Raw genomic sequence first — 26,754 nt, forward strand, 5'->3', positions numbered from 1 at the left:
CATTTACTAGGGATTGAAACCAGAACATTGAAAAGAAATTAGCTCAGAAAACAGTAAATTAAAGATGTACTTTGAATCAAAGGGCACATGGGCAAAATTCATTTCAGGAATGCCTCTATTGACTTCAGGAATAAATGTGTGTCATTCTCATCCCCTTTAGTTAATATTGACTGTTGCACCAAAGCTAAGGCACAGTCTGCCACTCCACTACTTGTTGGAGTTAGACTAATGTAAACTTGAAGTAACATAAAAACAAAAAAATTGATCCTACCATGAACTAAGTAACAGAAAGACAAACACCCTCTTCTCTTTCCTTTAAAAACTTAAGAACTTTCTCTCTGACAGGCCAGGGGCAAACCCTTCTCTATACAACTTAATAAGATCATTGACAGAATTTGGTTGCTGACTTGACAAGAACAATCCCCCTATCTGGTATCTGCTTGTACATGGGTGGATTTACATGGCTGTATGTGTCTGGAGACTCTGGAGATCAATCCTGATTGATTTCCTAAGTTGCAAACAGCACTGTGACACTGTGCCCTTAACTGAGAAAATTCTGGTGTTGGAAGATTCTGACCTTCCATTTTCATAGTGACTTTGTCAGAATTTCTCCAGGGCTAGACAGTGTTCAACATCAGCTCTTTTGTGCACCCAGGCAGCTTCACAGACTGATGCAAGTTTGGACAGACTATTGCCCTGACCTTTCATCCCATCCCTGCTTGCTTTTGGATGGTTAGGTTCCCATGGGATTGTTAAGAGTGAACAATGACTATGCTCCCCATCTGGCACCTTCCCAGTGTCTAAGTAGAAGGACAATGGACACATAAAAGCTTCTTGCACCTGTTGACCACTGGGCACCTGTGTAAAGATGAGCCATAAATCTGACTGTAAGGCCAGACAGCAAAAGATATTTAAGCACCTACCTTTCAATAATCCCATAGGCATTAGCCTCCTAAACACCTTTAGAAATCTAGACCCATTTAATTCAAATTCTCAGAGAATTAAATTAGCAGAGATACAGGGCATGTCTACATGAGATGCTTAATGTGCATTGGATTAATTCTGCAGCACATTAGCATGGCTGGCAAAAACTGTGCTAATGTGTTAATGCACGGTAGAGTTAGACCAATGCACATTAAGTGTCTCACAACAAGTGTTCATCTGTGCTAATGCGCAGTAGTGTCAATTACGGTGCATTTAGTGCCTGTTATGACAGGTACTAAACTTAATGTGCCATAATTATGGTGCATTAATGAACATGTAGATGTGCTCACTGAGCCCCTTCCCTAAAGCTTTCGCTGTGGGAGACTAAAATTTCTACCGAACATCTTGCCCCTCAACATGCATCATGACTGAAGCTATACGTATTTCACTTAACAAAGAAATGGATGCAGCTTTGGAGGAGGTCTGGAGTCCCAGGGTTCAGAGGTGGAAGCAAATGGAAATATACATACAATACAACAAGGGCTTGAATCAAGTCCCCTGTGAGAAGAGCAAGTTTTTAAAGTTTCTGAGTTTGAAGCTCACTCAGAGAAGCATGGCATAGTGCCTCTGCTGTGCTGTATACAGTTCAATGGGCAGGAGCCAGAATCCTCCAAAAAGGTAACTGGGGGGCACTAAACTATAGACAAGGAAATTTTGGCAACTAAGATTCTGGAATACTAGACAGTAATACTCCTCCAAGGTAGAAAACCAATGTAGCATTATTCCCAACACGCAGGAATGGAATGCCTGATTTTATGAGTTGGATATTCCTTCTGAGAGAAATGATGACCTTGACAGCCACACTGTGCTTTGATTTCTCACTGGTGTAAATCCAGAGTAACCCCAGGACTGGCAGTAGGATTCCTCTAGATTAACACTAGTGAATAGGAGATTAGTATCTGAAAAATTATCTTTCCAGAGTATTTTATGTACACAGGGCTGGATTTAAAAAAATACCTAAATGATTTAGGAACACAAATTCCATTGAAAAACCATGTCCCTCAACAAAACAAAAACAAAACAGAACAACAATTCATTGATTTTAGTAGAGCTCCCTTGATTTATGCCGGATGATAGCTTGTTCTTACAGATTTAAAGATACAATATTAAGATAGAGTTGAAACCACCTGGTATCTTCTTGAAGGACAAAATGCACAAAGAGACATACTGTTCTTTTAGTTCAAATCACAGAGGTCTGTATTTCTGGAGAAAGCAGATCAGCATTTTTTCTTATTCTTGCTGTGAGCTGCCATGCAGCATACACACAGGGTGAAGCACTTCAAAGGGCAAGCAGACAAATGTACACACCCTCTGAAGTGCTCCAAAAATGGCGGGAACACTCCAAAAATAACTCTGAAGGAAACAACTACTATTAGAAGTGATTCAGAATGAACTGGCTCCTGTTATGTGTGCACAGTTTATGGAGTATGACAGGGGAGGGGATGGTCTTACAGTATCCCATAGTGTTCTGCTCTTTCCCCTCAACCCCCCATGAAGGTAGGTATGCAGTGAGGGTGGGGCAGAATGTGTATGAGTGCTATCCCATGTACTCTGGCTCCACTCTTCTAGAGAGCCCCTTTTAGCTGGAGCTAGGAATCTGGAGGCCCCACTCTCCCCACCCCATCCACTGGAACCAGAAGACCTTATGGGGGAGGCTCTGGAATGGTGAAGGCACCCAGGAGAGTACTCACTCAAACTTGGCTCTGCTGTCATACACCTTCTCAGACAGAAGTGGGAATGGAGCTGCAGGATGCAGCAGTGTAACAGGGAACCCTAGCCCTGTCACCAGAAGACAGGTCGGCCCCTTTAGGGCCAGAACTTTCTGGGCACAGAAGGCCAGAAAGGAGGGGGTTAAATGCTGAGCCTGGCCAGCTAGTCAACTGACTGGAAGGGGCAGGCCAGGACTATAAAACCCCTGGGCAGAGCGGTAGTAGAGGCCAGCAGCCAAAGGGGAAGGAGTGTGTCCCAGAGCTCCACGGAGAGGTTTGGTGAGTGGTCCAAAGGCTGGAGAAGGGGAACTACAAAGGACCCCGAAGGGATGGTAGCAACCCCAGAAGAAAGACCTTAGCTGACGGTGGGGAGCTGAAGCACAAATCCTGTGTAAATGCAAGCTGGCATGCTGCCTTCTTTAATCACCTTTTTTGGGTGGCGGTTATTGTACGTGTACAGGACTATTCATATTTCTTTTTTTTACTGAATAATTCCAGTGGTTTGGGTGAGGCTATTAGGGGAAGGAGGCCTCATTATGGGGCCCATTACAGAGTGGGGACCCCAGCACCAGCGAGGGCACAACTTTTTGGGGGCACAGACCCTGGTGCCAGTGAGGATGTGGCTTTTAGGGGTCCATAGGCCCCAGTGCCAGTGGGGGCGCAGGATTTTGGTGTGATCTTAAAAGGTTGGGGAGGTCTGGTTCACCTGAGGTGCAGTTTTATTTGTTTTTTTTCCTTGGACTGGGAGAATATGAGTTTGGGGCTGTTCCCTGGCTTTGGGCTTGTGGCCCCCTGGCTGAGTGGCCGGGCCCCTGGGCCAGGGGCACTGGGCTCCAGATTGGAGCAGAAAAGGGGGCCATGAGCCTCCAGACACCAGAAAAGGCTAGAGCCTCAGAAGCAAACCCTGTTTGGTGGGTTTAGAGGGAGAGGCCTAGCTAGAGAAAGACTGGGGTCAAGAGCCGTGGAAGTGAAAGGCCCCAACATACGAAATACAATAGGCAGTCTCCCACTTACAAGAACATCAACATAATAATTTCCATCAAGACGTGGCAGGAGAGTAGAGAGTGAGACATAAGAACCTTAAAGAGGACTCCGAGGGTGCCCCACATAAGGCGTGGATTAACAGGGAAGATGGCCCTGGGGAGGGTGACCTGTTACAAGCAGCCATGATGACTTTGAAGTTCTCCAAACTGGAGGACTGGCAGAGGTCTACACATCTAGTCATGGATAAAACATTCCATTTTTGAAGCCATTCAAAGTGTAGCTGCCCTTTGAAGCACTCCAAGGCTAAGTACAGACAATCAAAAAGCCCCATGCTAATCAATTCAATCATTGCAGGTTAGTCTAAGCTGTGTAGACTGAATAGATAAGCAAGTGAACAGACATTCACTTTTGCTTTTGGAAATGTTGTCACATGCCTGAGGTGCATAGGTCAGAACCTGGGATGCATTAGAGCATGCCTCCCTCCTCAGCTACAGTAGACAGCTTGGACCAAGGCTAGCTCACCCACCCTTCAAGGGGGAGTTTGCAGGGGAGATGCAAAGCATCCTGGGATACTGGGGGACTGTGAGTTAACTTGAATCTGGAGGGGAACTGGGACAGAAGTTCAGTAAATTGATTTAACCTAAATCAGTTGAGTCTAATACTACATCCATACAAGTTTATCTTAAACTGGGTCAGGCCATTTTGAAAGTGGTTTATATGCACTGAATTTCTGTTGTGTTACAGATGTGAAGTGGTTTTTGATCATTTATACCATGTCCCAGGGGAGCGGGGGCACTGGGAGACCCCCGCGGCGGCCAAGGGGTCTGCTTACCTCCCGTAGGGCTGGAAGACCCGAAGAAACTCCACGCGTCGGCACTGCCGGCGTGGGCCATCAGCCAGGTGTTTATCCGGCTGCGGCTGAGCGGCGGGGGCGGGGCACGCCGGCCGGGAGGAACAAAAGGCGGCCCCGCCAAAGCAGCAGGGAGGCTGAAGGGAGAGAGCTGGAGAGCGGAGCCCCAGCGAGTAGGGGATCAGCCGCCACCCGCGGAGTGCGGGACGCCACCGGGTAGAGGCGGAGCAGGCTGCAAGCAGCGCAGCGGAGAGCCCAGAAGGGAGGAGACAGGGGGAGAAGTCAGCCCCAGAGGCGGGGCAGCAGCCAGCAGGGAACCCGACACCCGAGGCAGCGGGAGGCGTAGCAGCTACCCCGAGAGCGGGGCCAGCTGTAGCCGGTATTGCGGAGCCGACGGAGCGGGTAACGGCGGCCGAGACTATTGGGGAGGCAGAGAGGACGGCTGCATCCCAAGGAAGGAGGGATCAGGGCAGCACCCTCCAACTGGGAGAGGCATACCCGGCCCGAAGACAGCCGGTAGGGGCTAGGGTGACCGAGCCAAGAGAGAGGATGAGACGAGGATGGGTGAGAGGCCAGGACAGGAAGACCTGAGGTGGCGTATGGCCGGGGTGTAGGGGAGGATGGAGCCCCGAGAGTACCCGCGAAGAGGCGTGCCGGCACCAGGGGATACCCCAAGGGAAGACCCCCCACTGAGAGAGTCATCAAAGTCGTGGCAGGCGAGTTCTGGGGTCCCCCTTAATACCAGCCGGGGTAAACCCTGGGGCGCACCAACGAAGCTCGGGGGCACAAGATCCCGAGCCCGGGCTAAGGCGGCACGCGAGCTCCTAATCGAACGGAGGCGGGTACATACCAGTTGATGTGCAATTTCTGTCTCTAGCCCCAATGTTAGATTCATTCCTACCCATAGAGAAAACCAGAGTTCTACAAATGTATGATCATATTACTAACTTCTCGTCTACTATTTAGGCACCCCTGATAGTGTAGTCACTGTTGGTTTTCTTTCAGATAGAAACTTTCTAAGGCTGGGACTACAGGATACCTTGGGGTCTAGCACAGCCTTACCTACTTGAGGCATCAATGGTCTCCTGGATTATAAATGATAAATTTATAATTTGCCAAATTATGCTTTATAAAAGTCATAGATTAGACATAAAACTAATGTGAATTTATTCCCCTAAAATCCATTGCCTTGAATTTTTACTAATTGTTTCTAATAACATCAAGCAGTTTCTGTCACAGGCAGAGGAATGAAAGATCTGTGACTCAAAAAATATTTTCTCATTTTAATAATTGACCTGATGATGGGCATCCTGATGGGCCGGGGGATAAATTGATATTTCATAAATGAGCATAAAAATCACTTGAAAGCATTTAAAGTAGTGGCACAGGGATATAGCCCCAGTGGGGTGAGTAAGCAGTAAGTAATTAGCCCTCCACAAACCATGAATCGATCTGCTTTTGGGATCAGATTCTAATTTCAACTTGGCAGCTTTGCCTTTTTAATATGTTTCACAAACACAAAACTGTAGGTGGACTAGTTCTGAATTATAAATGAGATGGTTATTCCTTTATTAAACAAGCACATTTATTTTTTCTCTAAAACATTTTTTTCAGCCTTAGAGAATTGTATGGGTGGACTCTGCTGCAGTAGCACAGAGACCCTTCTGAGGTTGCCTTTGAATCCCTTGTGCAATGAAAGTTTCATGTAAAAATGAAGTTTGAGAGTACCAGTGTAAAGAAAGAGACAGAAGCTCTGGTGCAGTTCTTTCAATGTTGTGCCAAACTTATGGGCTCCAGCTGGAAGACCTAGTTTTTCAAGAGCTCAATTCATTTTCCCCCTGGTTTGCAAGAGTTTTGTAAGCAGATGGGGTGGAATGTTGGGTCCAGAGAGCTATTCTCAACCCTCAGTTAGGTGAATGAAGCTATCAGAGAGGGTCAAGCAATATGAAAATGAAGAAGAATGATTAGGTGACTAATTTCTTTTAATTACTCTAGTTGCACTGTTTGGGGGCCTGTTTCTGTGTTATGTACACCAGGGTAAAAGTAGAAGTAGTCCACTAGCTTCAATGGAACTTTCCAGGTTTAAAATTGCATAACTAAAAAGAGAATATGGTTTTATGTTTTTAATCTTAAGCATATTTGAGCAACCATTTCTTGTGAGTCAGTTAATATATTTCTCAATAAATGTTGTCTTAATGTTCTTATCTTTACTCAGACACTGCTAATTTGGGGCTAGATTACATTTTCCAGCTGCAGTCCATGCTGAAGTCAGGTGAGACTGGCACAGAAGAAGCTCCTAGAAAGAATTCTAGCTGGTTGAGTCAGGCCCTGGTTACATGAAAAGATCAACTGAGAGAAAGTTATGCTGTGTAGAGTTTTAAAAAGCTGCAAACACATGACACAACCCCTAGGGCTAGGGACAGCTATTACACATAAACTGGCTTAAGTGATCAGAAACTGGTTTAAATATGTAACAGAACAGACATTCAGTGTACATAGGCTAGTTTGAAAATGGCTGAAACTGGTTTGAGATAAACCTGGTTGAATGTAGTATCAGACTTAACTGATATGGGTCAAACTGGTATATGCAATGTCTGTCCCAGACCCCTTCCTTGTTTAACTTAAACCAGAGTCCCTGAGCATCCCAGGTGCTCTCTCTGCTCCAGAGAGCTGAGCTGGCCCCGCCCCTCTGCTCCCTCACTGGAGCTCTGGCAGAGACCGCAGGTACAGCAGTGTCTGCCTGGCTTTGCCCTCCTCCCCCACCTCCCAGGGCACTGACTGTAGCCAGCATGTGGTATGCTAGCTAATGCTGAGTGGTGTCTGTGTAAGGCAGACAGGACAGTGTCTGCTTAGGGCTTTTTTGGAGCTAATCAACAGGCTAGCTGCTAATGTCTCTCTGTTCCTTCCTTGGAAAAAGTTCTTTAGGAAGAGCTTGAACTAATGAGAGAGGCATTTGTTTTGTTTTTATGGGGTGCTAAATGCTCTGTTATCAACTCCCTGCTGGGGTGGTTAGGAGCAGTGTGAGGCGGGGAGAGAAACGACCCCTCCCTAATCAGAGCATCCTGCCAGGGGCTGGCCATGCCCCCCTCAGCTCAGCATTGTGGAAGGGAAGGGAGGGCTGCTCTAGCTGCCCCCCACCCCCCACCCCCTCTGGCTTCTAGCTTGAGTCACTGCAGGCATTTGCTTGCATTTTCTCAGTCCAGAAGGGATGTCTGTACAGTTATAAACCGGTTCAGCCTAGCCAGGTTAGACTAACCTGCAAAGATTGAATCAATTCAGGCTCAGGCTTTTTGAATGTCTGTCCCTAGCCTAGAAGTGGTTTAGCTTCCCCCTAACAGTGGCAAATGTATCCTTGGCTAAATTTGGCCTATGTCAAATGTCAGCCTTTTAATGTATGTTCTTCACTCCACAGCCTGCTTGTTTGTTGTCAGCTGCCACGATATGATTTATTTTAGTTCTGTGCTTCAGCTTTAATTGTCCATTCAAATAACCAGGTCCTCAGATGCATCAAACAGATTCTGTGACAAATCTGTACATTTAATATTGGCAGCCCATACGTATGTATGAAATTTATGATCACAATAACAATGGATAAAGATAGAGTTAAGGTAGATTTGTGTCCATGGGAGGAACTAGGATTTTGAAAAGGGAGGTGCAGATGGTGTGGTGCTTCATCACATATAACACAACACATTTTTCTCCAGTTCAACAGAAACTAGAATATTTACTAACATGCTAGAGCCTCAGTGCTGTATTACTCAGTTTAAGATCAAAGCAAAAACAAATATAACTTTATTGGAAGGTACTAATTTGCAAGATTATGTATTAAGTAAAAAAAAATAACAAACTAGGTGAAAACTTTTAAAAATATTATTTTATCTATCCTGTAGTCATTATAGCTAAATGTACATCTCTTACTCAGATTCATAAAACAAAATCCAGCCGTCTTGAGCATCTTGACAGCACATCCAACACTTCACTGTCAGTCATTTGCAGGCCTGAGTTAATGTTCACTTGAGTTAATGTTACTGCTCCTAAGTTAAGGTTTTTAGCTAACATTAAAAGCTGTCTGCAGGGCTGTGAAATAGAAGGAGACATTACCAAGTATAGGTAACAGACAGCAACATTGCAGAACAAAGAATAACTTGATTAATGGAACATCAAAAGTATTTAAAAGGAGAGAGGGTCATTAACTCCTGTGGAGCAAAGAAAGATCAATAGGAATCAGGGGCATTATAATGAACCATAAAATGAATCGACTCCCTCGGCACTGCCTGAATAGAAATGCTGCTGCCTCTTGGGTGGAGCACAAATCAAAGATGGGTGTAACTGCACCGCTAACCCCACCCTGGATCTGCCCCTTTTTGTGTCCCTCATTTGAGAAGTGCCGCTCTAACGCTGTTTCTTGGATGTCTGAAGTTCAACTGCCTAAACCGTACTACAGTAGTAATATGTATTCAAACCATTGATTGCTAGTGGTTTTTGTTATTTTTTTATAATGCAGCAATGCCTTGCCTCCCCATTCACAAACTAGTACCTTGTTGAACTAGAACTCTGTAAGCTGAACTGAAAAAAATAGTCCCTAATTCCTTCAGTCTAAATATGTATACCTAATTTAACTTAAATGAGTTTTTTTTTTCACTGTAGAAATACAATATAGCATAATTGCTATACTTGATTTAAGACAATTGTGGAGGTGGGAACTCAAAGCCTCACACAATAACAGCAGTCAGGGAAGCTGAGGATGTTTTCTGTAAAGATATCCCAAACTAAGTAAGGTTAATCTCGGGTGGTGTCATGGGATAGGATTTAAGTAAACAGTACAAATCCTCCCATTTTCTTTTCATGTTCTGTAAAAAAATATTTATATAGACACATAAACAATATGTACCTAGAATTAATGTATAACAATATATTAGTGATTCATTGAGTCACTCTGGGCCAGATTCTATTCCACATATCAGATGTTTAACTGGATTGAGGTGCCTAAGGATAAATTCCACCCACTGTATCTACTTTTGTAACACACTGGGCATATCTACACATGCAATTATTGCTATTTGGGTTTACTGTGCAGTAATTGATTATGCAGTAAACCAGAGTTGGGAACATGTCTACATGTGCAGCATCTTGGGAGTAGATTTACTCCTTATGGGAGTAGGCTGCTCCAGGCCTCATTTTGCCATGCTCCACCCCCCTGCACCAGCCAGGGGGAGCTGGAGGCTCTGTCCACAGGTGCCAGGGCCACTCTTCAAAAGGCAGTCTCATGTGATGCTCCCTGGCCATCAGCTTTTCTGGCCTGGACTAGTCTTCAGCCTCCTGATACAGCACTCTACGACACTGTCTACAGAGCATGTGCCCAGGATGTGATGGCTGTTCCACCCCCATGCCCAGGCAATGATGACCCATGCCGTGGGCTTCTGTTGCCCTGGAGGTCTGTGGCACCCTCTAGGACATGCTAGGGCACACCGTGCTCCAGGTCCATGACCTCCTGGAGGTGGTGGTGGAATTTCATGCCCTAGGTTTTCTGCAGTGCATTGGGGCTCTAGATAGGACCCATATCCCTGTCACCTGCCTGCACCAGGGGGGCCACCTGTATTACAGCTGGCAGAGCTTCCATTTGGTTGTGCTTCAGGCTGTGGTAGACCACCTGGGTGCCTGTAATTACATCAATGCTGGCTGGGCAGGTAGCACCTATGATCCTTGGCTGTTCTGGAACTCCTCCCTGACTGCCCTGGTGGAGAGTGGGCACTTTGTGCCAGGTGGTCTGAACCTCCAGTTGGGCAAGGTGACTGTCCCTTTCCTCCTTATTGGTGACCCCACCTACCCACTCCTGCCTTGGCTCATGCAGCCTGCAAGGCACATTTCAACACGTGTCTTGACTGTAACCACACAGTAGACAAATTTATTTCACAGTAACTGCCTGCATGTGTAGATGGTGACACATTACTGAGCAGCAAATCAGTCTGCTGTGCAGTAAAGTATTTCATGTAGATGCACCCATTATCTTCTTATCTAGCAGACTAAGCCAGAAAAAAAGCATGGAGGAGAAGGATGCACCCACAATTTGCATGGATGAGCAGGATGGATTAGAGTTACATTTAGATGCCGAATGCACTTACACACCTAGGAAATGGAATAGAATCTGGGCCTCTGAATTTATCACTCTTTCACAATTAATTGTTGCAGCCAATTTAACCTCCTGCTCTTCCCATTACTCTAGCTGCTTACAGGGGCCATAAAGGGCTCAGTACATTGGTGGGGATGATTACTCCAGTAAGAGAACAGTATAGAGCTGGCTTAAGTGGCCTGATGAAGCTATGTCAGTAGTGGGGCTGCAAGCAGAAGGTCAAGCGTGGAATGGGGCTATATCTGGAGTACAGAAATTTATGGGAATTCTGGATTAAAGATCAGACTTAAGGAAGGAAAGATTGCCTTACCTTAGGACCAGAATCTACCCTTTAGTCAGTTTTGGCATTCAAGAAAGCTTTCACCACAGACTTCCTCAACAGAATTCAGAACATCAACCACCTGAGAAGACCTTACTTGCAACCATGGACATCACCAGCCTATATACTAACAACCCACACCATGAAGGCACAGCTGTCTGCCTGAAATACTTTTACAAACATGGAATACACTCAGATTTGCAATAATATGTTGTACAAATCATCCACTTCATCCTCACCCACAACAACTTCACTTTCAACAATCATCATTTCATCCAAACTGTGGGCACAGCTGTGGGCACAAAGATGGCCCCTCATCATGACAATCTCTTCGTGAGCCACCTGGAAGAAAAATTTCTATAAAGCTGCATCATCAAACCTTGCTAGATACCACAATCCATATCCAGGATGACATCCTACAAACCACTATATACAGAAAACCAACAGACCACCATACCTATGTCCACTATATTAGCGATCATCCCAAATACACCAAAAAATCTGTTATCTACATCCAGGCTTTCAGAGACTAGTGTATCTGCTCTGAGGAGGACACTCATGATGTCCACCTGACCAGTTTAAAATCTGCCTTTATACAACAAGTACACTACAGTAGAGAAATAGACTGTACACTTCAAAGAGCTATCCAAATACCCGACATTAACCTGTTACAAGGCATCAAAGAAAGCCCCCTGTGAAGGCACTCCACTTGTAGTCACTTACCACTCCCACCCTGGAACCAATCAGAAGAACCATAAAGCAACTACAACCTATTGACAAAGAGGGAAAGATATAAAGTGAAAAATATTCCCAGCTCATCCACTCCTGGCTTTCAAACAACCCCCTAACTTTGCTCAACTTATTATCAGAAGCAAACTCTCCACGGCCAACAGACTTCAAGTGGGATACAGTCTTGCTTTGGCATGAAATGCTTAACCTGTCAGCACATATCCACCACCACTACTATCGATGCCCCTATAACAAAAACATCAGAATACATGGTTCTTACACATGCCTTTCTCAAAATGTGATATACTTGATCTAATGCACCAGGTACTGTCATATCAACTACATGGGTGAAACTAAGTAGCAACTATGCACCAGTATGAACTCTCTCAGAAAAATTATAAGGGACAGAGATACACACACCATTAGGAGCACATTTTTCACTCCCTCTTTGACCTCACTCTCCTTATGCTCAACAAAAATCTACCTAACACCTTTAAAAGGAGAACTTAGGAACAAAAAATCATAAGCTGGTTGGACACCAAAAACCAAGGACTAAACATTGATATTGGCTTTAAGGCACATTATATTTTCATGGAATCATAGAACCATGGAAAATGAGGGTTGGAAGGGACCTCAGAAGGTCATCTAGTTCAACCCCCTGCTCAAAGCATGACCTCCCCCAACTAGATCATCCCAGCCAAAGCTCTAAGGATGGAAATTCCACAGCCCTGCCAGTTGGGGTTTCTCCAACCCAGCTCAACATGTACAGTCTTGGGTGCATGTTTGAATGGTGCACCTGGGAACAATAAACTCTGGTGTGATATATGCCAGGGTTTATTGCTGCACCTTAATTGCATGCATTGATGCACCCATTTAGGAATAGCAAAACACGCAGTTTGGGGTTGGATTAAATGACCAGAGAGGTCTCTTGCATCCCTATTGCTGTCTGTGGCTAGTAATATATTAAGACATCTCTTATTCCCCAATCCAAACAACAATGCGCCCATTAACAGCTGGATCAACTGGGACTGAGTCTGGAGATAGGTGTAAATGTACATTTAAATCTGTGGAAGTTGCCTTAAATGCTTTGTCAATACATCCCAGACTACTTGCTTTTATAGGGATTAAAACAGAAACAATTAAAAACCCCTCTATATGGGGCAGCATAGGCTGTAAAATGGCATAGCTCTACTGACTTCAGTGAAGCTACACTAGGTCATACTATCTGAGAATTTGGGTCACAAAGTTGAACACAGAATGAAACTGCCTCTCTCTAAGCCATCCTATAGAATTCTATAAGGGATTCCCCATTCCCTTTTGCAGCACAATCCTCAGAAAGCTTATACTTTCCTGTACAGAGACTTTCCTATTAAATTCCCTAGAAGATCCCCATAAGAATTTCTTTTTTCAGTCTTATCTGAGTAGCCAGTGAATGAATTCCCCCCATGTAGAGTATGACCCTCTTTTTTGGTATTCCTGCTATATCTATCAGCAAATTGGCCATCAACTTGCAGCTGTATCTTGTTTTGGAACTTCCACTTACTTTTGGCTCCTAGACAGAGACAAAAATCCCTGTACGCACCATGCCATTTAAATAATATATTATCACATACTGATTAATTCCTGTTTTATTTTCAGCATGAAAGTTTGTGGCATAGACCCCATATGGTAAAATAATAGGCTGAAAGATTAGCTGCCACTACCATCTGTTACTCATCCCTGATTTCACTCCCTCTTTCAAGGGCTGATTGCAATTTCTAGACCTTTTTAGTGAATGAGTCTTATTTTCTTTCAAGTTATTAACAAGATGACTTCTGTAATTCTATACAGACAGGGCCTGAAAAAGAAATGTTGAGAGCAGTGAACTTTCATAGCTGGTTTGCATAATACTAAGGAATAGAGGGCCTGCCAGCAATTGTGATGCATCAGGGAAATTTTTCTCCTCTGACATAACAAATATATCCTTTGAGTTGCTCTTGAAATACACTTGTGAAAGTGAAAAGGCAATGATTCTAGTGTCCAGCAGCCCTCAGGATCACCTTTCTAACAAATTGAGTTCAGGATATAACAACAGATGGGCTAGGGACAGAAATGACACATAAACCGGTATAAGTGGACATGTCTACACATAGACATGCCAACATTGCTACAGCACCATGCTTTGGTATTTCCTTTTGGAAGTACTAAAGCATGGCACAGTAATCACCTGTACTGCTCTGTGTATGAGGCACACAGTTAGATTTTGCTGCTACGTTGCCATAGCGGAGTGCTAAAATGGAGGAGTGTGCCACTATGGTGATGTAGCTACCAATCATGTGTAGACCCATGTGATCACTATGTTGCCATAGTGCACTGTACAGTGATGTAGTGCATTGCTATGTTGCCGTAGGGTAACATGTAGATGTGCCTAATGATTGTAACTGGTTCAAATCTGTAACACAACACAAGTTCATTGCACATAAACCACTTGCAAAATGGACGAAATTGTTTTAAGATAAACCTGGATGGACATAGTATTAGACTTTACTGATTTTGATTAAATCACTTTATTGAACTTCTGTCCCAGATCCCCTTCAGATTCAATTTAACTCGCAGTCCCCCAGCATTCCAGGATGCTTTGCATCTCCCATGCAACCCCTGCCTTGCAGGGTGGGTGGGCTAGCCTTGGCCTAAGCTGTCTGCTCCAGCTGAGCAGGGAGGCATGCTCTAGTGCCCCCTGGCCTCTGGCCTGGGCCACTGCCGGCATGTGGTTGCATTGTGGGAATCAAAGTGAATGTCTGTTCACTTGCTTATCATTTCAATCTATGCAGCTTAGATTAACCTGTGAAGATTGAATCAATTCAGGCTTGGGCTTTTTGACTATCTGTACTTTTGAAGGATAGCAGGCAACAACCTCTTAATATGAATATAAGTGATTTGTCACTGTCCTAATTTAAGTTAGTACTGATGTTTAAATAGGTAAACCTCACTAACTGTTATTGCAGGCACAATATATCCAAGGAAGTGCGGTAAGGGAAGGTTAAACAACAGAATGAGGTTATTTAATGCAAACATAGAATGATAATTCAAGTCTGTGCAGATTTGGTGCCATTTACATTTTTTTTGGAATTTGTACTGGAATCTTGACTAATGTCCCCATGATCTTCCCCATGAACCTCCATTAGCCACACTTCTGGAACTGGGATTCTCTGGAACTGGCATTCTCTGTACAGAGAAGGTCAAACCCAATTCAGGTTTGACCTTCTTTGTTCACAGAATGCCAGTGGAGTGGTGGTATACTTTTGTGATGTGAGTGAATGTCTCCTAAGGGAGTAAGGTAAGCTGATTCAGCTCACTTCTTATTTGGAATCAAGACACAGCCCCTGATTATATCCAAAACCTCCCACTGAACTAAATTTATTTAAAAAAGCTACCATAGTCCCTACCTTCCCCCTTGTAGTGACACTTCTTTGCATGCGAAGCATTCGTCTGTTTTCCTGCAACATTTCTCAGTCAGTACTATCAAAGGCTACAGTGCATTTCTAGAATGAAGATGGGGAAAACTTACATTCCTGATAACTGCCTTTGTAGACAGCTGTATATAAGACAAAATTTCCAGTTATGTCCTTGGACTTAGAATAATCTCGTGTTTGCAGATATCCTTTCATGACCAAAGCTGCTTGTAAGAATTCTAACTGGGACTTCTTTTAGATTTGGGATGATCCCTTTTTCTCAGCTCTGGAACTACTTATGATACAGCATGCCAGTATAAAGAAAACTCCTTTTTCTTTCTGGTACAGAAGGAAATGTTCAGATGCTTTAAACAGTTAGCAATGAACTGAAAATTCACCAGCAGGTTTTCGGTATGGAGTAACGAATTCCATGGTCCTAGACTCACATAAAAAAACCACGGATACTGTTTATCTGCTTGTATTAAGTAAAATTCAGAGCTTTCAAAGCAGGTGTGAAATATATTTAACTTGCAGTTTGCTGCCATTTTCCTGTTTTGTCATAACTGCAGGACTAGGCTTTGTATTGTCACCCAGACAAACTGATTCAAATCATAAATGACTTGTGTCATCCAGCCACGTGCATAATTAACCTATAAAACACTGTTCTCCTCAGGAACCCTGTTATTAGATCACTGTCTTCAAAATTTACCTGAGGTTGCTTTTTGTTTCAGATTTAAATTGCAGCTGCTTAATATCCATATCTGTGTAGTACCCAGCCCATGACTGCAAACAAGCACTTAATTCACAAATTATTACTAACTTACTGCATGTCATTCATCTTCAGGGATCCTGGTTTTCTCTGATTAACCCCGTCTCAGTCCCCCCAGGTGAAAAAAAAGTAATCACAAATCTGCATTTTTCTGTGATTAAAATGAAACACCACTATATGTATCTATTAGTGGTGTTTCATTTATATCAGGAAAATATGTGGCTATGGGGGGGGGGGGGGGGGTTAACCAAAAATTGGGGATTTTTTTTTTTTTATCAGAGAGAACCAGGATCCTTGTTCATTTTAAACTTTTATTGCTTCCCCCATCCATGATTTGCAGCAGCTCACTATGGAATACAGGGTCAGATTCTCAGCTGGTGTCGATCAGAGTAATTTCATTGAAGGAATGTAACTACACCAAGCTGAGAACATGGTCCATTAGTGTTTATGTACAGGAAGACTCTAAACATCACTTTAATGTCTGGCTCACAATACAGAAGGACATAATTGTTTGACATAGACTATATGCTTGTTTTTTTTTAGGAGTTTAGCTGGAAAGAGATGGCAAAGGTTTTAGAAGTCAGTGATCTCTCTCAGCTCTACAAACAAGGCAAGACTGGGCTTTATTTTCTTATGGGGAGTTTCCAAGCATCAATACTTTACAAGTTACCCTCAGAGGCAGTGCAATATCTGTTTCAAGTTAACAAGCTTTGTTTTTCAGGCCACAAGTAAAATCAGAACAAAGTAAAAGTTCAGATTTGTTTGAAAACAACCCAAATTGTGCACCGTGTGAAAAGAAGGTAAAAGGAGGGTCAGGGAAGCTGAGAATGGAGGGGGGAAGGAAGGAAGGAAGGGCGGGAATCTCTCTAAAGGGCAGAAAGCAATTTTTCCTGTTTCAAGAGCAGGGCAATGCAGAGTGGGAAAAATGAAATTTAAAAAAAAAGAAGAAAGCAAAGTCAGTGGGGAAATAGTTTCATGATACTACAGTTAACTTTCTGTAGGTGAATTGGCTGTTCCCACCTGATGATTAGGTCACAGGGATTGTAACCAATGTTTCTTGTATTAGTGTTAATTAGAGTGACATGCAATGACCAACAGTAATCTGAGTAATGTGTGCACAAAACACCAAACCCAATTCTGCCCTCACTTACACCTATTCAGCTCAGTGAGGAATTTAATCACAGTTTGGTTTAACCTGACCTTTTAAATCTCTGATTTCTGGAAAAAGTTATAGCTGTGACAGGGGACTGGTTCACCACACCCAAGCTTGTGCAGTAAACTTTGATGAAACTGAAATCATTTTGAGGTTTGAACCCCTGCCCTTATTTTTCAGGTTAATTTTGCACACCTATTAGGATTACGGTTTCTAGCTGAAGATTTGAAGACACATTAGCAGTATTAATACATTCAGGTTTAGAACTGCTCTGTGAAGGTGATGAGAATTATTGTACAAGAGGCAAGGATTTTCTGGGGGCGATATCTTTTCTTGGATCAACTGTATGGCTGGAGTCAAGTTAGACAAGGTTTTGAATGCAAGACATTCTTCATCAGGTCAATGCCTTGCATTTTAAAGCTTGTCTAACTTTATTCCAAACAAGCAGTTGGTCCAATAAAAGATAGCACCTCCAAAAAAATCTGTGCCTCTTGTATGATTTATAGACCGTCATGGCTACAACATCGCTCTAGCACTACCAAGAAGTATTATACTCATTTATTCTTGAGGCCCAAAGCAATCAAAGGAGTTACACAGCTTTCTACAGTAGTTTACTGGCAGCCCAAAGAGGAAAACCTAGGTCTCTGGAGTTACACATTAACCACAAGACCAGCCGTCCTCCTCACAACTGATGTTGCCTGTGACTTCATCAATACTGGGGTATCAGGAGAGTTGCCAAGCAGGAATGAGCATCTTTCTCATGTGGAAAATTAATAGCCAGCAACCATAAATTTGCATTCAACTATTTGGGCCTTTTTTCTGGGGAAAAGAAAAGAGACATTCAACATATGGGTTCAGGTCTGGAGCCAAACTTTCCCTTGTTTTAGGGATTCAGAAAGATAAATTATTTGCTATTTTTGGCCATGTCCCCACGAGCAGGAATGTGCGGTTTGTGGGATCTCAAAGTCTTTTGTGGTGCTGTGAAACGCATGTGGCACTCATGATTCTGCTCGCCACACTACATATTTACAGTGCAGTGGCAAAATCAGATACTGGGAAATCCTGGTATCTAAAAAACCCACAGTAGAAAAGAGGATGTAGCTGCAGCATGTGCTTCCCAAAACCGAAGCCTGGCTGGCTAGAGCCACACTCTGTCAGACAAATCACCGCTACTGCAGCCCTGGGAGCCCCCCAGGACCCCAGGAAAGGCTACTGGGGCCAGCTCAGGTGCTGGCCCCAGCCTCCCTTCTCCCACCCAGGGCAATCTGTCACACACCAGAGCGCATGTGTAGGGGCATGCCTGGGGACAACTAGAAGTGGCACAAATATGTGCAGCTGCTATTTGCCCCCAGAGAAATGCATGTTCCTATTCATGGGGATGTACCCTTTGAGGAACTATTAGGGGACTTTCAACATGAGAAAGATACTTATTCCTGCTTGGCAAATCTCTTGATACCCTAGTACTCATACAGTCACAGGCAACATCAGTAGTGAGGAAGAAGACTGGTCTTGTGGTTAACATGTAGGGCTGGAACTCCTGGACTTGGTCCTTGCAGAGAGTAAAAGGAATGCAGATGCAGAGGTTCAGCTCTATGCATCACTCATATCCCATTTAGACCTTTAGGACCAGGTCCAAGGTAGCACTTGAAACTTGCGCTTGCCTTTAAATACATGAGTAACCACAATGAAGCAAATGGGGCTGCACTGACTTACCAGATGAGGATCTGGCTTGTTGTCATTAGCACAAGTGATACCAACATTACTGTAATAGCATCAGCACCTATATCCTATGAAGGCTGCAATCCTGAGTTACATGCTCACAACCCCTTTGGGAGGTCTGATGTTTTATATGTGAAAGATCCCAGTTGTGAAACAAACAGTGTGGGAGGTAGCTGGAGTTTACAGATCTTCAGGTATAATTTCAACGCTGTGGATTACTGAGCATTGAAACATAGCTCTGCATTAGGTTGCATTCACTCAATTCCATGCTCATTGTCACACCAGCTCCTGACTGTGAGACAGCAACCAAGTCCCAAGGAGTAGGGCTGTGCGAGTCAGCAGTGATCCAATCTGGCTTTGGATCCGGCCGCTTCGGATGGCCGTGATCCAATCTGGAGCTCCAGACCAGGTTTCCGCTTTGGTCCGGCCAAAGCAACTCCGAAGTTTTGGAGCCACCTCGGAGATTTGGCCATAGGATGTAATGGGGAATCAATGAAATATCTATAACTTTGTTGTTTCTTGTCCAATTTGGATGAAACTTGTATGGTAGCCTCTGCTGAGAGCATGAAACACAACAAGTTTCAAGAATATCAGTGCAGGGGTTTGGGGGGAACTGTACCCCAAATTCTTGAAAGCCAAACTCATGTCACAGCTGTGTCTCAGACCACAGGAGGGTGAAAACTGCACAGATGGTAGCTCTTACTGAGGCCACAAAACTTGCCAAGTTTCAAGGAGATCGGTGCAGGGGTTTTGGGGGAACTGCACCCCAAGCTGCAGACAAGCAAAACTGGTGCCATGGGTGTGTTCAGCCGCAGCGGGGTGACGGCTGCAGGGATGGTGGCCCTTGCTGTGATGCCTGCCAGCTGTGGAGGAGATCGGTGCAGGGGGGCTCTGGAGCCCTGCACCCCTGGCTGCTGATGGGCAAAACTCGTGCCAAGACTGTCTGTCCTGGGGCAGTTGACTGTTTGTATTGAGTCTTTCCTCTCCTTAGCCTGGTTTTGTAGGTGCTAATTGATGCTCATTAACTCGTTATATAGTAGCTAGGTCCTGTGTATTGAGCTGGTCCCCGAGTCCCTGGACCCTGAGTGAATCATGATGATTGATTGGTAACTGGGAACAGCAATTTAGCAGCCAGGCCTGCAGCAGTGTCTCTCCTTCCCGCCCCAAGACAGACACAGTCAGTCCCACAGCACCCATGGCACCAGTTTTGCTTGTCCGTAGCTTGAGGGGCAGTTACCCCCCAAACCCCTGCACTGATCTTCTTGAAAATTGGCAGGCTTTGTGGTCTCAGTTAAGAGCTACCACCCCTGCAGTTTTCACCCCACTGTGTTGTAACGCCTAGACGTGACATGAGTTTTGCTTTCAAGAATTTGGGGTGCTGTTCCCGCCAAGCCTCTGCACCAATCTTCTTGAAACTTGGCAGGTATCATTCTCTCTGCAGAATCTATCACTCCTGAAAATTTCATCCAAATCAGACAAAAAACAACAAAGTTATAGATATTTTATTGTTTCCCCATTATACCCTATGGCCGGATCTCCGAGGCAGCTCCAAAGCGCTTTGGGAAGCTGAACGAGGCAATGCTTCAACCCGGACGTGCTGCTTCCGCGTCCGAAGCTTCTCCGGATCTGAAGCTCTGTCTGAAGCCTCACACAGCCCTACCAAGGAGTAGCTTGGGGTTTAGAGTACTCAGTTCAATTCCCTGTTTCACAATGAGGATGTAAAGTGTAAAAAGCACCCTATTCAAAGTCTCAGATGACACTAAGATGTGGGGAGAAATGGGCATGCTAGAAGGGAGGAATAGGCTGCAATAGGACCTAGACAGGTTACAGGGGTGGGCAGACGACAACAGGATGGGTTTCAACACGGACAAGTGCAAGGTGCTGCACCTGGGGAGGAAGAACCAGCAGCAGACCTACAGGCTGGGGAACTCCCTTCTCGTCAGTGCTGAGGCAGAGAAGGATCTTGGAGTCATTATTGATTCCAAAATGAACATGGGCCGGCAGCGTGGGGACGCGGTCAGGAAGGCCAACCGCACCTTGTCACACATCCACAGATGCATCTCAAGCAGGTCCAAGGAGGTGATCCTCCCCCTCTATGCGACACTGGTCAGGCCGCAGTTGGAGTACTGCATCCAGTTCTGGGCACCCCACTTCAGGAGGGATGTGGACAACATGGAGAGGGTCCAGAGGAGGGCCACCCGCATAATCAGGGGTCAGCAGGGCAGGCCCTACGAGGAGAGGCTACAGGACCTGAACCTGTTCAACCTCCACAAGAGAAGGCTGAGGGGGATCTAGTGGCCATTTATAAACTAGTCGTGGGGGACCAGCAGGCATTGGGGGAGTCCCTGTTCCCCCGAGCACCACCAGGAGTGACAAGAAATAACGGTCACAAGCTGGCAAAGGGTAGATTCAGACTAGACATCAGGAGGCGCTACTTCACAGTCAGGGCGGCTAGGATCTGGAATCAACTTCCAAGAGAAGTGGAGCTGGCTCCTACCCTGGGGGTCTTTAAGAGGAGGCTGGATGAACACCTTGCCAGGGTTGTTTGACCCCAGCATTCTTTCCTACCAGGGCAGGGGGTCAGACTTGATGCTCTATTCAGGTCCCTTCCGATCCTACCAACTATGAAACTATGAAACTACAAACTTCATAGATACACCAGGGAATCTGTTTCTCCGACTCAGGTCCTCACCTGTGCCACAGGGATAACAGCATTTTTCTCTTTTGGAAGTCAATGAGGTCACTTCCTGCCCTACTTTCAATGATTCTATGAAGTCGATTGCAAACTTTCCATTGACTTCAGTGGGAAGCGTGTACTGAAAGTTCTGGTGATGTCGAATAGTGAGAAATTATGATAATTCCTTGACAACTTATCTGCAACAATTCCCCTTAGGTCTTTAAGTGACAGGGTGCATGTTTACATGAGACATTTAATGCAGAGCTGACTAATTAGCTCTGCAGTAAAGTTCCAGTGTCTACACGTGCGGTGCTATGAGGCTGGAGTAAACTAATTAACTCCATCATTGGATAGTGCTGACCAGCACAAGTACTATCCTACGGCAAAGTTATTTACTCCACCACAATGCACATGTAGATGCTGATAAGGGCTGGCTGGGGTTTGAGGATGCTACATTGCAGGAGCTGCCTGCCTGCTAGGTCTGCACCGTAGCACCCTTGTGCACCAGCCAGCCCCTCTGCAGGATGCTGAGCCCCTGCTCAGCTCCAGCCAGTCCCTGCTCTACCTTGGCTCAACATGTTGTGGTCCTGGGCACACACATAAACATTGTGACTGGGAACAATAAACTCTTGCATGGGCTGTGCTGGAATTTATTGTGTTGAATTAATTTCCCATGTAGACGTGCCCAGGAACTGAGAAAGGGAACCCTCCCCACAACGAAATATCACTCATGTTACAAATGGATCATTGTCTCCATAGTAAGTGATAGCAGGGTAAAACCACACTAATCAATTGATCTTTGTTAGTGGTCAGGCTTTCAGTGAAGATGTGTAAGCCAAATAAAATAGACAGGTAAGCAGTGATGACACAGCCCTAGAAGGTGAGATGTATGTACAGTGCACTAACTGGCACAGGGAACTGAAACTAAGAGGCAGGAGCTTTGAAATCTACATGATCCATTATTACAATTGGATGGTAGTTTGGTGACCTGGCCAGTGAAATCCGTAGTAGGCAGAAATGCTATTCCCAGCATGAGCTAATTAGTAGAAGAGAGGGAGGCTTTCTCTGCTGCCACCAATTTGTGACTCTTCAGCAGATAAAGTGGGCCATGGGCAAAATTTGCCCCTGGGTAGAGGGCAAGGACTTGAGCAGCATTTATATCCACAGGTCCTTGTGCTGATAGTCTACATAGGGTAGACTATTTCACCATCAGGGCTCTAGGACTCATCAGATGCCACCTCTTTCAGGCATTGTATTGCCTTGAAATAATAAATAGAAGGATCTTCACTTTTCAAGTGACCTCTTTTTAAAGAGTAAAAGAGTCCGCAGCAGGATGCAGGGGAAAACAAATGGCTACATGTTAAGAAATTTCACTGTTAAATGAAATTACTTTGATATTTTCCTCATGTGACAAGCAATGTGGGTAGAAAGAGGGGATTGCGTGCAAGACTCTGCTCCTGGATGATTAAATAATAATAATACAAAGTCATTTCAGTAAAGATGCAATATGAATAAGGGAAAAAGCAAACTCCACTCTTCACAGACATCTCTAGGATGAGCAGTCAGGAAGGCATAATTAATACTGGCTTGGGAAGGTCTTTTAAAAGCAAATTAAATTAATGCTGGAGAAATGTTTTCATGGACTTTTAGTGAGTTAGTTGGTGATCTTTTTAAACTCACTAGGCTTTTAACTGGTAACTACTATATCGACTTATTTTTATGATGATGGGCCTCATAAAAGAGTGAGGTTTTGCTCGGCAGTCCACAGTATATCACTGAGTTTCAAGTTCACCATGCTAGCTTGTATGGTCACTAACAAAGGTAGGCAAAGGAACCAAACCATTTACAGTAGCAAACTGCCTTCATATCTCAAACTGACTTGAGGATGCAATTTGACAAGTGCTGCTTAAACAAACCTAAGCACGTCAGTTATTTTAAAATGATTTACTTGTTACAGTTGTTCACAACATAAAAGCCGACAATCAGTCATTAGAATGCGGGGGAGAAATTTTTCCCAGGGTATTATGTATCATGTTTGGACAGTTACAACTCACTGCTATTATTTATTCATGCCACTATAAATTATTCTTCTGAAAATGAACCCGAGTCACGTAAATGCTGACTTGGAGACTACTAGAGCCCTATTTTTTTCTGTAGCACTTTTAAAAAATAAACTTACAGGCCTAACAATAGAAAATTAAACACTAGGAGAGCTTAGATGTTTTAGATGAATTTCAAGGTTAAACATTTGTGAAGTTAAAAATGAACCTGTAAATTATTTTATGGGATACAAAAATGCAAGCAAGACTCATCTGATATGGGTGAGGACCCTAAGCATATGCTTATAAACGAGATTAGTAGACTGCACTTTTTTAGTTTTCTTTTTAAGTGTATTTTGTGCTGGTACACTGGAAGTTACAGACACCAAACAGCTTATATATGGGTGCAACATTTATAGCAATTAAAGAAGGTAAAACAGCCAGGAGTCTTCTCTTGGAGTGAAGAAGAGGATCTTGGAAAGAGATTGTGCTTCATGCTTCCAACAGAAATCCTGTGATATGGATTTGCAGCCACTAGAAACTGGACTGCAACAATCAGCATATTTCATGTGGGTCACCCGTGATGGCCAGAACCAAAAAAATTAATAAGCAATAAATATGTGCTTCTTAGAGGCATTTGGAAGTTTTGTCTAATATACAGCTTGTATTTTTGTAACCTGCAAATGTAACTTGTAACTGTTTGTGGAACTGACTAGGTCTCAAAGACAAAGCTATAGCTGTAAGTTTAGCTGACCTAATGGTCTTTTCTTGCTTAGAATTTAGCCTTGATAATGATAAAAACTGGATTCAACTGCCTAGCTTACCCAGCACATGAGGAACAGGAGCATTGGTGAGATGGGAGGACAGGAAGGGTGGTCGTTTCTCAAGGGAATGATCCTTATGGCACAGAAGAGGACTATCCCACAGCACATCAAGGGGGGAAAGGGGCCAAGAAACCCTTTTGGCTGAACAGGGAAATCCAGGAAAACCCAGGGGCGAAAAAAGAGGCATACAAACTGTGGAAGCAGGGGTAGCCACAAAAGAGGAATATACCTACTTGGCTCATACTTGCAGGGAGTTAGTTAGAAAGGCCAAAGCAACAATGGAAATCAGACTGGCAACAAAAATTAAAGACAACGAGAAAGTCCTTCTTTAGGTATATAGGAAGCAAAAAGAAGGTGCGTGGTAACAAAGAACCCCTACAGGACAGACTAGGGCAATTGGTGACAGATAGGAGGAACAAAGCTGAGCTCTTCAATGAGTTTTTTGCATCTGTATTCCTGAACACGGATAAGGACATATCTCCCATTTGGGCTATAAACAGGTACAAGAGGGACATCAGCCCACCCAGAGTTAGCACTGACCTAGTAAAGGGGCACTTGGAGGGGCTAGATGTGTTCATATCAGCAGGCCCAGATGATCTTCATCCAAGGATGCTGAAGGAATTGGCCAGTGTCATAGCTGAACCACTGGCACGAGCGTTTGAGCACTTGTGGTACTCAGGACAGGTCCCAGAGAACTAGAAAAGGGCCAGTGTGGTTTACAAGAAGGGGAGAAAAGAGGATCTAGGTAACCATAGGTCAGTTAGTCTCACCTCTATCCTTAGGAAAACCTTTGAAAAAATTATTAAAGACCGCATTTGTGGGAGTCCAGTGGGAAAAATAATGCTGAAGGGCAACCAGCATGAATTCAGAGCAGGTAGATCCTGCCTGACTAACCTTGCTTCTTTTTATGATCAGGTCACCAAATGCTTAGATGAAGAAATTGAAGTAGATATCAATTACCTGGATTTCAAAAAGGCCTTTGATAGGGTGTCTCATCCCATTCTTATAAATAAACTACGTGGTTGTGTCATAGATGATTACACAGTCAGGTGGGTGGCAAATTGGCTTATGGGATGCACTCAAAGGGTGGTGGTGGAGGGGTCGGTATTGACCTGGAAAGATGGGGGCAGTGGAGTCCCCCCAGGTTCAGTCCTTGTCCCAGTGTTGTTCAATATCTTCATCAGTGACTTGGATGGGGGCGTGGAGAGAACTCTGTCCAAATTCATGGATGACACCAAATTGTGCGGCCAAGTAAACACACTGGGGAACAGGGAATGGATTCAGGTGGGTTTGGGCAGGTTGGAAAAGTGGGCAGAACAAAACAGGATGCAGTTTAACAAAGAAAAGTACAAAGGGCTGCACCTAGGGAGAAAGAATCAACAACACACTTACAGACCGGGAGATGACTTTCTAAGCAGCACAGCAGCAGAAAGGGATCTCGGACTCAAGGCTGACTCCAAGATGAACATGAGTCATCAGTGTGATAAAGTGATAGGTAAAGCTAATGTACTTTGTCATGCATTAGCAAGTGCATCATGAGCAGATCTAAGGAGGTGATACTTCCCCTCTATGCAGCATTGGTGAGGCCGCAGCTGGAGTACTGCATCCAGTTTTGGGCACCACACTTCAAGAGGGATGTGGATAACCTTGAGAAGGTCCAGAGAAGGGTCACTCATATGGTTAAGGGCCTGCAGGTAAGGTCCTATGAGGAGAGACTGAAGGACCTGGACCTCTTCAGCCTCCACAAGAGAAAGCTGAGAGGTGATCTTGAGGCCGTCTATAAATTCATTGTGGGGAGGGGCAAAGCAAGGAATAGGGGATACTCTGTTTACCAGAGTGCCTCTTGGGGTAACTAGAAACAATGGCCACAAACTGACAGAGAGTAGATTTAGATTAGACATCAGGAAGAACTTCTTTACGGTAAGTGTTGCCAGAACCTGGAATGGCCTTCCAAGGGAGGTGATGCTCTCCCATACCTTGGGGGTCTTTAAGAGAAGACTGGACCAACACCTAGCTGGGGTCATCTGACCCCAGCACTCTTTCTTGCCCAGGGCAGGGGGTTGGACTCAATCTACTGAGGTCCCTTCCAACCCTAAAAATCTATGAAATCTATGAAATCTATGGAGTACTGTGTCCAGTTCTGGGCACTGCACTTTAACAAGGGCATGGTACAACTTGAGGGAGTCCAGAGAAGGGTCACCCATATGATTAGAGGCTTGCACGGCAAGCCATACAAGGATAGGTTGAGGGACCTGGGACTCTTCAACCTGAAAATTGAAGGCTGAGAGGGCACTTGGCAGCAATTTACTGTTACATCAAGAGACTACATCAGGGGCTTGGTGAACAGCTGTTCACCAGGGCGCCCTTGTGGAGAACCAGGAGTAATGGCCACAAAGTCCTGGAAGACCGTTTCAGGCTCAACATTAGAAAAAACTTC

Source organism: Alligator mississippiensis, chromosome 1, assembly GCF_030867095.1.
Source record: "Alligator mississippiensis isolate rAllMis1 chromosome 1, rAllMis1, whole genome shotgun sequence".
Classification (NCBI taxonomy): Eukaryota; Metazoa; Chordata; order Crocodylia; family Alligatoridae; genus Alligator; species Alligator mississippiensis.